We start from the raw sequence: 12,809 nt of genomic DNA on the forward strand, positions 1-12,809 counted from the left end.
CTAAATTGATTTTGCTACCTGACTGTAAATGGTAGACCTGTCCTATAAAATGAGTGCCGTCCTTGTTACTAATCCTATTAAGTGTAGTTTGCCTTTAAAATAGTAATGCACAAGTGCATATTTATAAAGGTATCTTGTTAAATGATTTTTTAAATTTTCTTTTAGAATAACTTGAAACATTTATCTCTAACTGTATCAGCATTCATTTGACATTGAGACTTAGAACCATTGAAATGACCACTATAGAATCTAAAAAGTGAAATATGTACTATATTTGACAGCATTATAAAACCCACTTTTTTCCCCAAACATTGCCTCAAACTCCCCCTACCCCGGGGTCTTGTATGCGAATTTGAAATTGAGTAGGTTGCTGGCTACTTGCCCAGCTTCAAGAAGCCAGTGGAGGTGCTGCAGCATTCCAGGAAGGAGGCCCCTTCCCAGGGGTGGCCTTTGCTTTCTGGAGTCACCATCCCTGCTCACTTCCCTCAGTGAGAAGGCAGACCATGACGGCCCCCGCTAGCAGGCAAGACTGTCCGGAGCCACCGCCACTCACTTCCCAGGTGTGAAGGACGAACACAGCAGCCTCCGCCACCAGTCAAGATCGCCCAGAGGCACTGCTCACTCACCCCAGTGAGAAGGACAACCATGGCAGCCCCCACCAGCAAGCATGATCGCCTGGAGCTGCCACTTACTTGCCCCGGTGAGAAGGTCGATCACGGCAGCCCCTGCCAGCAGGACAAGATGTGCAGGAGGAACCCTTTTGCCAAAACACTCATAAATACACAAAAAATTTTAACAATCCCTGCTGTAATGGGGTAGTATATGTGCATAGGTGTTAAATACCATGAAATACAGTAATATGTGTTGATAGCACCAACATATTCCTATTCGCCATCTGCAGCCTGATGCTTTTCACAAGCAATTACACATTGAACAATGTGCTTTTCCTGCAGTTAATCAGATGTAAAACTAGAGGTGAAGAAAATAGTTTAAGGAGAGTTAGACTTCACGAACAAAAGATTGTGACTGCTGGGTTGGAAGCAAAATATATTTGAGACAACAGCATCTTTACAAGTACATAACCTACTTTGGGAATCTGTTATAATGTTTAATGGAGGGGATGCAAGATAAATCTATTTTTCTTACAAATGTGTTCATTTTTATTAAAGACCTACTATTTGTTTTAATGTCTACTTCATCAATGCAGAGTAGCTGAATCTTTCATGAGGTGACCTCCCACCCACCCCCCAGCCAGTCTTCACTACAGCAGCACCATTGGAATGCTTTTGTTTCTTACTTCAAAAGATTGATTTCAAGTCTTATTTTAGATGGGGTTATCAGTGCAGAATCCAAGCTAATACTTCCAGTGCTATGCAAACAGCACTGAAATGTAGAAATGCTATCTTTTGGAAGAGACTGTAGACTTAACCCATCTGTTTTCATAGAAGAACAGAAGAGGTCAAACAGCACAGCCAAAATTTTGTTTTCCCTGTGTCCTTGCCACAGTTATCCTTCAGATAACACCTTCAAAGCAATGTTCTGACCCTAATCTCATTATGAGAGGTTACAGAGTAAAAATCGCTTGTTATGTTTTGATAAAGGGTCCTGATCTGAAACTGACCATTTCTATCCATGGATGCTGCCTGACCTGCTATGTTCTGCAAGCTCCTCTTTGTTTACTAAAGATTGCATCATCTTTTAATCATCTGTTAATTGTTTACTTTTATCTTAAGAACTCCATTTTTGAAGATCCTTTTCTAAAACTGTTATCTCTCTTTCTAATCAATCAATCTCTCTCATATAATCCTTTTTCATTTTAGAGGTGAAACTTATAATTTGGCCTCTTAAATACACTTTTAAAGCGCATCCCATATAACAGACTTATCATTTACTGAGTTCAAATTTGTATCACAAAACTTCAGTATAATATATTGCAAACTTATAAAACTGAGAAAGTAATTATAAGAACAAAACAAAGATAGGATGAATTAGGTGAGAGATCACATAAAGTTTTCGAATGGCAATTAAAGGTGGAACAGACCTTGAGAATAATTAAAGCAATTAAAAAGGATAAGAATGTAATTACTTACAAGTCTCAAGAAATAAATGAATAATTTAAACATTTTTTATTTGAATTTATTTTGTTCAGAATCTTTAAAAGTCAAAAATAAAATAGATAGTTATTTATGACAGAGAGTGATGCCTAGTTTAAGTGTGGAAGAGTGAACTAAGTTGAATGTTCCTTTTTCAGAGATAGAGGTGATGGAAATTATGGGTTCATTACAGAATAATAAATCTCCAGGAGAAAATGAATTTCTGCCTGAATTCTATAAAGAATTTAAAGATTTATTAAATCTGATATTTAAGCAGTATTCGATCAGGCTATGGAGACCCATCCTCTCCCAGAATAATTTTTGATGGCAATTCTAAAAAAGGATAGATATCCTTTAAAACCCTCATCTTATAGACCTATTTCATTATTAAATGTGGATTATAAAACTGTTGCAAAAAGTTTGGCAGAGATTGACTAAATTCCTGCCTAAATTAATAAATATGTATCAGACAGGTTTTGTAAAAAAGAGGCAGTCATCAGAAAATGTAGCTAGAATACTTAGTATAATTCATTTAGCATAAAAAATAGCTGATTTGAGTGTTGCAGTGGTTTTAGATGCAGAAAAAGTATTTGATAGATTGGAATTAGATTTTTTTTTGTTTAAGGTGTTGAAAAAGTTTGGATTTGGATCAAATTTTGTAAATTGAATTAGGGCATTGTATAATAATCCTAAACCTAAAGTAGTGACTAATGGACAAATATCTACACAGTTTCAATTAGCTAGATGAAGTAGGCAATAGAACCTCCTGCTCAAGCAATTCAAAGTGATTTGAAAATTAAGAGTTTTGGGGTAGGTCAAGAAGAACATAAAATTAGTTTATTTGCAGATGATATTTTAATATATTTGACTCAACCTGAGACATTTTAAAAAAAATTATATGTTCAACTGGAAGCGAACAAACAACACTGGCAGCCATAAGTGAGCTAGACCAACTGATTTGAATCAATCTCATGCGTGCACTTATATCTCTCAGATCTCAATGATGTAACTCCCAGGACGGAAATGACATCATCTCCGAGGGCTGGAACTGCACCCAGTACATCAGGGCTCTCTCCCCCCGGCGAGTCCTCTGCCCTGTAACCTCATTGAGTCCTAAGGTCAGGCCGCCACAATAAATTGAATTATTCACCATCACTTTAAAAGATTGAGGAAATTTTTTTTAATGGATAAATTTACCTATAACTTTGGTGGGAAGGGTTAATTGTATTAAGATTAATATATTTCCAAGAAAGCAATATCTTTTCCAAGCATTACCGATTTTAATACCTCAAAAAATTTTAAAGAATTGAATAAATATATATGTAAGGAAATTCCTCCAGAAAAGTAAAATGTCAAGAGTTTCTTTAGAGAAGTTAACATGGAAATATGAAATTGGAGCTCTACAACTTTCCGATTTTAAAAATTATTATTAAGCAGCTCAAATTAAATTTAAGTCTCCAAAAGAAAGTAGAAAAAAATACACATGCGAGTTTGATTCTGTATTTTATGGTAATTAGCTGCAAAGCACTTTGGAGATTCCTAAAGTTGTAAAAGGTGTAAAATAAATGCTGATCACATTTTTCTTTAACATAGCAATATGAAGGGGTAGTCAACCAATAATCAGGAAATGTAAGAAGAGATAAGTAAGGTGAATTCTATGGCTTTGTAAAGTCGCATGTTACAGGTGAATGTAACATTTGAATCTGGATAACTAGAGCAAGTTATTTACTACCCTGCAATTATGCAATTCCATTGGATTTTGGATATTTTATACCTTTAATTTCTTAACCTGCTTGTGACTGATTGCATGTTTTGCTTCCTTTATTTAGGAAAATCATACTAGTTTTATGATTTAAACTTTCATGGTCCTTTTGTTTGTGCTCTCCTAGAAGTTAATTTTCAAGGTTTCCACCATCCTTGCAGAAGAATATCTTCCTGTATTCACTTCTCAAACACTTGGCTCTAATTTTATGTTTTACAGGCAGTCCCCAGGTAACAAACGAGTTCTGTTACCTGGGGTCTGCCCATAAGCCAAATTTGTATGTAAGGTGGAACATGTACTTGCAGTTCTTATTTAGCATTCGTGAGGTAATGTTATGCACATTATGTATATGTGCCATTTGGGGCACAATTATGTACATGTGCGAATGCCCGTTTGTTCCTAACCCGTACATTCGTAATCCAGGAATTGTGTAAAGATTGCAGATTTCGTTCATAGATTCACTTGTAGGACACTGAAACAGTCCCTTCAGCCAAACCTGTCCATACTGACCAAGATACCTATCTACACTAATTTCATGTGATCTTTCTTTGGCCCAAATCTCCAAGCTGTGGCTGCTCATCAGGTGCTTGTCAAGTTCTCTCAAATGCTTTTATGAACAAAATTGAATTTTACAACATTGCCATTGTTTTATTTATAAAGGTCATAATTGAGACAGTGTTTACTTTACAATTTTGTTTAATTGGAGTTCATCAGCTACCAATTCGAGATTTAAATTTATCTCTTTGGATCAATAGTCGAGAGCTCCAACTATTCTGACCAGTAATTTAACCTCAATACTCTTATACCTTTAATCAGAGTGAATAGTTTAACTGAATAATTATTTTAATGACTTGGATTATAACATTAAAATTTGAGGAACTATAAGATGTTTATTCCACCTGTTAATCAAAGGTCCCTTTATTCCTTCTACCACTGGTCCATTTACCCTAGTATTACTGCACTGGATCCTTTTAAGGTCAACATTTTTTTGGAGTATAATACACAAAAAATTATCATATTTCAAGGCTTTATTTATCTGGGATATCACATGATGCATATTCTGTATAAATAAACCAGTGAAGTTGAGCATCAACTCTTAATATTTGTGAATTTTAACCCACTATTACTCCACTGTTCCTGAAGTTTGGCTTTTTTTTTAAATAAAAGTTGGTTTCACTTTTAAAAATTAATAGCTTCATGCATCCTTCCATTGTTTTCCTTTCTCCCATATTTACTAAAAAGGAGAATTAGGATATTTCTATTTGAACGCGTACGAAGTGTCATCTGTTGATGTAATTATGCTATGAGGTTAAGATCATGAATGCCGATTGATTAAAAGCTGTGGCCTCTGTGTGGAATGCATTCTAAATTACCAGTGTGGCTGCAGCAAGTGAGAATTTTGTTCACTTACAAATTGTATGACAATAAACTCTCATACTCATAGAGCATGGATTTCATTTCAAATTGGGTTGAGAAAACTAATAGTCACCATTCTTTAAAAAATAACAGGCTACAAATAGCAAACTGATCAGCATATTGACATGTCAGAACAGGAAGTAATATTTCTATGAGAAATTTGACAATGGACTTTTACTGTAGTGCACATTTCAGGAGGTATAAAGAGAAAATGGTGGAGCTGCTAAGATAAATTATAAATCTATCATCAGTTTCTTGAGTTTTGAAATGGCTGTAGATATTTAATACAGTTTCCAGAGACATGGATATGCAAACATAGTTGTATAATTGAGCAATAACAGAACTTTTTTTGGAACTGTTTAGTAGCTAATCACTGAGGAACCTTTTGATGGACATTTATCATTTGCCTGGAGGATATTGTGAAGATAATTCCCAAACTCACACATTTAATGTCCGATTGTTTCCAAGCCACCAGAAAGTAATTATAATGTAGATAATCCCTGCGTGGAATGCCAGAATTAGAATCAGAATTTATTGCCATGAACTTGTCACAAAATTTGGTGATTTGTGACAGTATTAACAGATGCAAATGTTGCTGTAAATTACATTAAAAAATGGTGCAAAAGAAGAGAAAGTGAGGTAGTGTCTGTGCTTCATTATCTATATCAGAAACCTGGTAGCAGAGGGGAAGAAGCTGTTTTTGTACCATTGAATGTTCATCTTAGACTCTTGTCATTGTCGTCGTTCCCCCCCCCCCCCTCCTGCTCGTAGCAGTGAGAAGTGGGCATGGACTGGGTGGTGAGGGTCCTTGATGATAGAGGCTGCTTTCTTAAGACACCACTGCCTCTTGTAGATGTCCTTAATAGGGGTGAAGACTGTTGCCTATAATTGTGATGGCCGAGTTCACAACTCTCTGTAATTTTTTTCCTGTCCTATGCATTGGCACCTCCAAAACAGACAGTGATGCAAGCAGTCAGAATGCTCTCCATGGTACACCTGTAGAAATTTTCAAGATTCTTTGGTGACATAACAAATCACCTCAAATTCCTCATGAATTATTGTCACTGGCGAGCCTTCATGATTGCATCGACTTGGAGGCGCCGGATGGAGAGGCAAAGGAGACGACGCACAGGGCAGTGACCATGGCGGCGGACCAGTGAGGGGGCTCTGCGGCTGAAAGACCCACGCATGCGGCGGGCTGGTGGTGACTCGAGGCGAGGAACCCTTGGAGGCTGTGGGCTGATGGAGACTGCTGTCGGGAGATTCACGTTGAGCTGCAGACTGCTGGAGACTGGCTTGAAACTGGCTGAAAGGGTACCAGGTATCAGAACCGGGATACGAGAGGGTACTGAAGGGTTCCTGATCATGGCGCAGGTTCATATCTGGAGCTCAGGTTGCTAATGGTTTGGACTGGCTGCAGAAGTGCTGGAGGTGAAACTATGGACACTCAGTGACTGAGAGGGGGGGTGGTGGAGAGAACTCTCTTTTGTTTCTCTTTCTCTGACTGCCTTACAGCAGGCAAAAGCAATTTCATGTACTATGACATTGACATCCAGGAATATGATGTTCTTTCCTCTTAACACTGCTGTCCCCTCGATGAGGACTGGTTTATGTGCTCTTGATTTCTCCCTCCTGAAGTCCAGAATCAGTTCCTTAGTTTTACTAAAGTTGTGTGCAAGTTTGTTGTTGTGATACCACTCAACCAGCTGATCTATCTCAGCCTGTATGCTTCCCCATTGCTGTCTGTGATTCTGCCAACTACTATGGGTGTCATCAACAAATTTGTTAATGGCATTTGAATTGTGCCAAGCCACATTGTCGTGGGTATAGATCAAGTAGAGCAGTAGTTAAGCACGCATCCTTGAGGTGTGCCTGTTTTAGTGAGGAAGAGAATGTACCTAATATTTTGGTGTCAGAGTTAACTGAAATAAAATTAGTCAAATTGCCACAATGAACCTATATTTACTACTAATGATGACAAGAATGCTGTTTTATGCAACTTTGTGGTAGAACATTGCAAATTTATTATTATTTTTTCTTGCTACAAGATGAAAACAGTTGAAAGGTCTTTGTAGTGTGTGAGCTGAAAAATTGAAAACTTAAGGACTAATTAGGAACAGAAGTAGGTCTCATGATCCCTTGAATCTTCTCCAACATTTAGCGAGATCATAGATGATTTGCTCTTGCCCTCCAATCTATCTACTTACCCATCCCCAATGACTTTCTGATCAACAATATTTTTATCATAAAAATAATTCCATTCTCATCTTTAAGTTAGAAATTCTCTTGTTGGAGAGATAGTGGTCTGTATGAGACATGAATCTTGGAATGAAACTTGGCAAAAAAAAACTTGTGAATCTCAGCCACGCAAAAAACAGTAATTAACATGCAAAAAAGTTAAGGATAATGGTGGTCAAATCATTTTGAGAGATGACTAGAACTGTTGGGGAAAAAAGTTGTTGATGTTTCAAGCAAGTATATTCTTGTGGAAAGTGAAGAATGAAGGGTCAGTAAAGTGCACGATATTTCAATGGAAACAGAAGTAAGAATAGTTTCTGTCCATCCATATTTCAATCAGAACCCAGTATCATAGGTAATGTGCTTACCGAATCAAATATGCTTACTGATGGAGGGCTTGAAAATTAGCTCTGTATAAAATTCTTGTAAATTAAATTGTTTTGAACATTCTGGTAACTCGTTTACTAGCTTGAGCTGGAAATTGCAAAGGAGGGAGCGTTTTTGAAAAAAATTTAGGCTTTGTTCATAATAATTTCAACTAATTTAACAGTCAGTATTAACTTTGAACAAATGATTTTGAGATCAACAGACGTAGTGGAAAAGAGTTGGAGATATCAGCATACTTGTGGAAACTAATGCTGGGGTTACATGTCAATGGATATATATAAATAGATGACAAATTTCACAATCAAACTGAAACAAACAGAAATATTCGAATGAATGAGGGTAAAATAATAATAAATGGATAGCTCTTTCGAGATGCAGTATTTTATGATAAAATAATTAATGCCTTATGTAGATGTCATTTCTTCATTGGTGATATGAGACAGGAATAAGTTGGAGAAAATAGTGGAGGTTGCGAAGATGGGCTGGCTACTTTTGAACAGGTAGAGATGCTGAACAAAATGCCCTGCCAAAGTAGAAGAATAATGAAAAGGAAGGTCGATGGAAACATGAGTGAAATGTGAGAGGTTTAACATTCTTTCCAAGAAAGGAACAATATTTATCAAAGTGGGCTATGAACAATGTTGGTAAATATGGTTTCCAGAAGGTGTGGTCATGTAAAAAGATGAATGTTGAAGCAGATGGTGAATTCTATGAAAGAGACATGTTTGAAGACTGGTGCAAGAGGTAAAGTAGACAGAGAACAGGAGTTAGGAGAAATGGTAAGGAACAGTAGAGACAACTATGATCCAAAGATGTTCACATCATGAAGCCCTTTAGAACTGCTGCATAAAATGGAGTTAACCAGGCAATTTGTCTGGTTAACACCACAGTTACACGGCCGTTAGAAAGGGTCCAATCGGGTCAACCTCGTCAGAACTCTACCTCGGATAGTCAGGGAACCCAGTTAAATTTACCTAGGTCACATCCACAGGCTATTTGAACAGGAAAATGGCCAACCCGCTTGTTCCAGCATATGACATCCACCATCGGTGAGTATGATGCACCATTGAGGGGGCAGGATCCCCCTTAAATCACCGGGTTGGTGATTTAATTGGTCAACCCCCTGCAATTTAAAAGGTGCTTCCAGCACCTTTGCCCCAGTAATCGTACCTGGGTCCCAAGAGGACTCCCTACCCAGGTGCTGCAATTAAAAAAGGGCTGTCTTTAAATATGAAGACCTATTGTTAAATATATCTGTGTTCTGTGTAATTTTGTTTATAAAAAATCATAATCTGTCTCTGTGTTGTGGTTTCTAGTCCTGATTTGTTCTTTAACTTCACAAGGCATCTAAGAACCAAAATAACTTCTGCTTCTAATTTTAAACATTTCTTGTTTTGGAGTTTGGGAATTAATGTTTTATGATCAACTTCGATTCTACAGTTCTCTGCATGTTGCAAAGTGTCAAAAGTGTGTTTAAGATGGGATTTGCTTTTGGTAGAGTTGGGGTTGTGTATCTTTCTGAGATAAAATACAGTTCATTTTGAAGTTGGTCAAGGGGCACTGCTGGAATATTTGACTGACTTTGAGGTATTTATTTGGCCAGGTAGAGTTCATTTGCACACATAAGAAACATTTGGTAAAGGAACATTGTCGTTTTTCAAGGTGTAAGTCTAACCCTTTGTGAGCCTTGTGCGAAGTTTATTTCACATTGACATGCAGGGAAGCCTGGAGTTGGATTGAACTCACTCTTTCTCTCTTTGGTTGCTGCTATCTCTTTTAATACAAGTTGCTTTTTTTATTATTAACCATAAAAAGTGACAGGAAGTTATATACTTGTTTTCTCCTGATGCCTACACTACCCAACAAAGTTAATTTTTTGTTTTGAGTTTTGTGTGCCCGATGGAGATGTGGGGGGGCTGGTAATCATGGTGGGGAGCTGGCTGATGGAGGACTTCAGTTTTCTTCAGGCTGACTTCCAGGCCAAACATTTTGGCAGTTTCCGCAAAGCAGGACGTCAAGCGCTGAAGAGCTGGCTCTGAATGGGCAACTAAAGCGGCATCGTCTGCAAAGAGTAGTTCACAGACAAGTTTCTCTTGTGTCTTGGTGTGAGCTTGCAGGCGCCTCAGATTGAAGAGACTGCCATCCGTGCGGTACCGGATGTAAACAGCGTCTACCCACACTCCTGTTCGGCTCCGAATCATGGGTCCTCTACCGGCACCACCTACGGCTCCTAGAACGCTTCCACCAGCGTTGTCTCCGCTCCATCCTCAACATCCATTGGAGCGCTTACATCCCTAACGTCGAAGTACTCGAGATGGCAGAGGTCGACAGCATCGAGTCCACGCTGCTGAAGATCCAGCTGCGCTGGATGGGTCACGTCTCCAGAATGGAGGACCATCGCCTTCCCAAGATCGTGTTATATGGCGAGCTCTCCACTGGCCACCGTGACAGAGGTGCACCAAAGAAAAGGTACAAGGACTGCCTAAAGAAATCTCTTGGTGCCTGCCACATTGACCACCGCCAGTGGGCTGATAACGCCTCAAACCGTGCATCTTGGCGCCTCACAGTTTGGCGGGCAGCAACCTCCTTTGAAGAAGACCGCAGAGCCCACCTCACTGACAAAAGGCAAAGGAGGAAAAACCCAACACCCAACCCCAACCAACCAATTTTCCCCTGCAACCGCTGCAATCGTGTCTGCCTGTCCCGCATCGGACTTGTCAGCCACAAACGAGCCTGCAGCTGACGTGGACTTTTTACCCCCTCCATAAATCTTCGTCCGCGAAGCCAAGCCAAAGAAGAAAGAAGAACCATAAAAAGTGACAGGAAGTTATATACTTGTTTTCTCCTGATGCCTACACTACCCAACAAAGTTAATTAGAAAACAGTTAAATATAGGATGCCAGGCCAGCTAGCTTTATCCTTGCATGTTTACTTTTCACCTACTAACTCCCACATCATGAATAATTCAACATCTGTGCTCTGTTAGATCAAACATGTGGTGGCTGAGACTGAGCAAGGGGCACTGGTCTGTGTTCTATAGCATTGCATCTCACATTACATTTCTTATAAAGTCACCAAGAAAAGAGGATTTTGTGAAGTACTTGCATGAGCTTTACTTCACACTCTTCACTATTCAAATCCTCTTACTTTACTAGAACTAAAGGTACTTTTGAATTTGTTTATGGTGGATGGTTGAAGCCAACTACAAATGGTAAATTTCCCTCAGCACCAAATGCTCATTGTGGCTCACTGTGGAGGTGAGGTTAGCATCATGTAGAAAATGTCAAATGTACCATTGACTCAATGACTTGTGATTTTCTTGCTTCGAGACGAGAACAGTAATTTACAAATGGTGGTAATGGTATCAATTTGAAACTGCGAACTAATGCTTAAATCTTAAGTTATCCAATGAGTGTGGTGTTAGAAAGAGTATAGTAACCACCTTTGAGGCTTTAGATCATACATCACCTTTGTTGACCTCACCAAAGCCTTCGACACCGTGAGCAGGAAAGGGCTTTGGCAAATACTAGAGCGCATCGGATGCCCCCCAAAGTTCCTCAACATGATTATCCAACTGCACGAAAACCAACAAGGTCGGATCAGATACAGCAATGAGCTCTCTAAACCCTTCTCCATTAACAATGGCGTGAAGCAAGGCTGTGTTCTCGCACCAACCCTCTTTTCAATCTTCTTCAGCATGATGCTGAACCAAGCCATGAAAGACTTCAACAATGAAGACGCTGTTTACATCCGGTACCGCACGGATGGCAGTCTCTTCAATCTGAGGCGCCTGCAAACTCATACCAAGACACAAGAGCAACTTGTCCGTGAACTACTCTTTGCAGACAATGCCGCTTTAGTTACCCATTCAGAGCCAGCTCTTCAGCGCTTGACGTCCTGTTTTGCGGAAACTGCCAAAATGTTTGGCCTGGAAGTCAGCCTGAAGAAAACTGAGTCCTCCATCAACCAGCTCCCCACCATGACCACCAGCCCCCCCCACATCTCCATCGGGCACACAAAACTCAAAACGGTCAACCGGTTTACCTATCTCGGCTGCACCATTTCATCAGGTGCAAGGATCGACAATGAGAAAGACAACAGACTCGCCAAGGCAAATAGCGCCTTTGAAAGACTACACAAAAGAGTCTGGAAAAACAACCAACTGAAAAACCTCACAAAGATTAGCGTATACAGAGCCATTGTCATATCCACACTCCTGTTCGGCTCCGAATCATGGGTCCTCTACCGGCATCACCTACGGCTCCTAGAACGCTTCCACCAGCTCTGTCTCCGTTCCATCCTCAACATTCATTGGAGCGACTTCATCCCTAATATCGAAGTACTCGAGATGGCAGAGGCCGACAGCATCGAATCCACGCTGCTGAAGATCCAACTGCGCTGGGTAGGTCACATCTCCAGAATGGACGACCATCGCCTTCTCAAGATCGTGTTATATGGCGAGCTCTCCACTGGCCACCGTGACAGAGGTGCACCAAAGAGCTATGGCTCGAGCGATTCCTGGAGGGCCCGGCGGTCCAGCATGCCCCTAGCGCTGCGGTAGAGCATCCAGCCATTTCAGGGGGCACCAAGAGCATAACCAGGGACACGGCATCCGCCCCAGGCCTCTGCTTCTACCACCAGCGCTGGGGAGCCAAGGCTCAGAAGTTTCATCAGCCCTGCTCGTTCCAGGGAAACGAGCGGGCCGGTCGCTGATAATGGCTGCGTCGGCTGGCCAAGGACACAGCCTCCTCTACCTGTGGGACTCAGTCAGCGGCCGGTGGTTCCTCGTCGACACTGGGGCCCAGATCAGCGTCATCCCGGCCACGGCCATCAAATCCAGGAACTGATCTCAAGGACCTCCCCTCCGTCGGCCAATGCAACAAATATTTGGATGTATGGAGACAAGACAGTCC

At 40.2% G+C, this 12,809-nt stretch overlaps 1 protein-coding gene across 10 annotated transcripts in view; it reads left to right on the forward strand.

Annotated features, from left to right (window-relative positions):
• Positions 1 to 12,809, forward strand: part of hdac4 (histone deacetylase 4) — a 481,405-nt gene that overhangs the window by 108,973 nt on the left and 359,623 nt on the right. Inside the window, exon 1 of one of the 10 annotated variants that reach the window (XM_069934296.1) lies at positions 3,127 to 3,211. The exons of the other annotated variants lie outside the window; for them this stretch is intronic. The gene's annotated coding sequence lies outside the window, so the exon portion shown is untranslated. Of the gene's footprint in view, positions 1 to 3,126; positions 3,212 to 12,809 lie in introns of those variants that run through there. 10 annotated transcript variants of the gene reach the window in all.

The sequence above is a fragment of the Narcine bancroftii genome, chromosome 4 (assembly GCF_036971445.1).
Source record: "Narcine bancroftii isolate sNarBan1 chromosome 4, sNarBan1.hap1, whole genome shotgun sequence".
NCBI lineage: Eukaryota > Metazoa > Chordata > Chondrichthyes > Torpediniformes > Narcinidae > Narcine > Narcine bancroftii.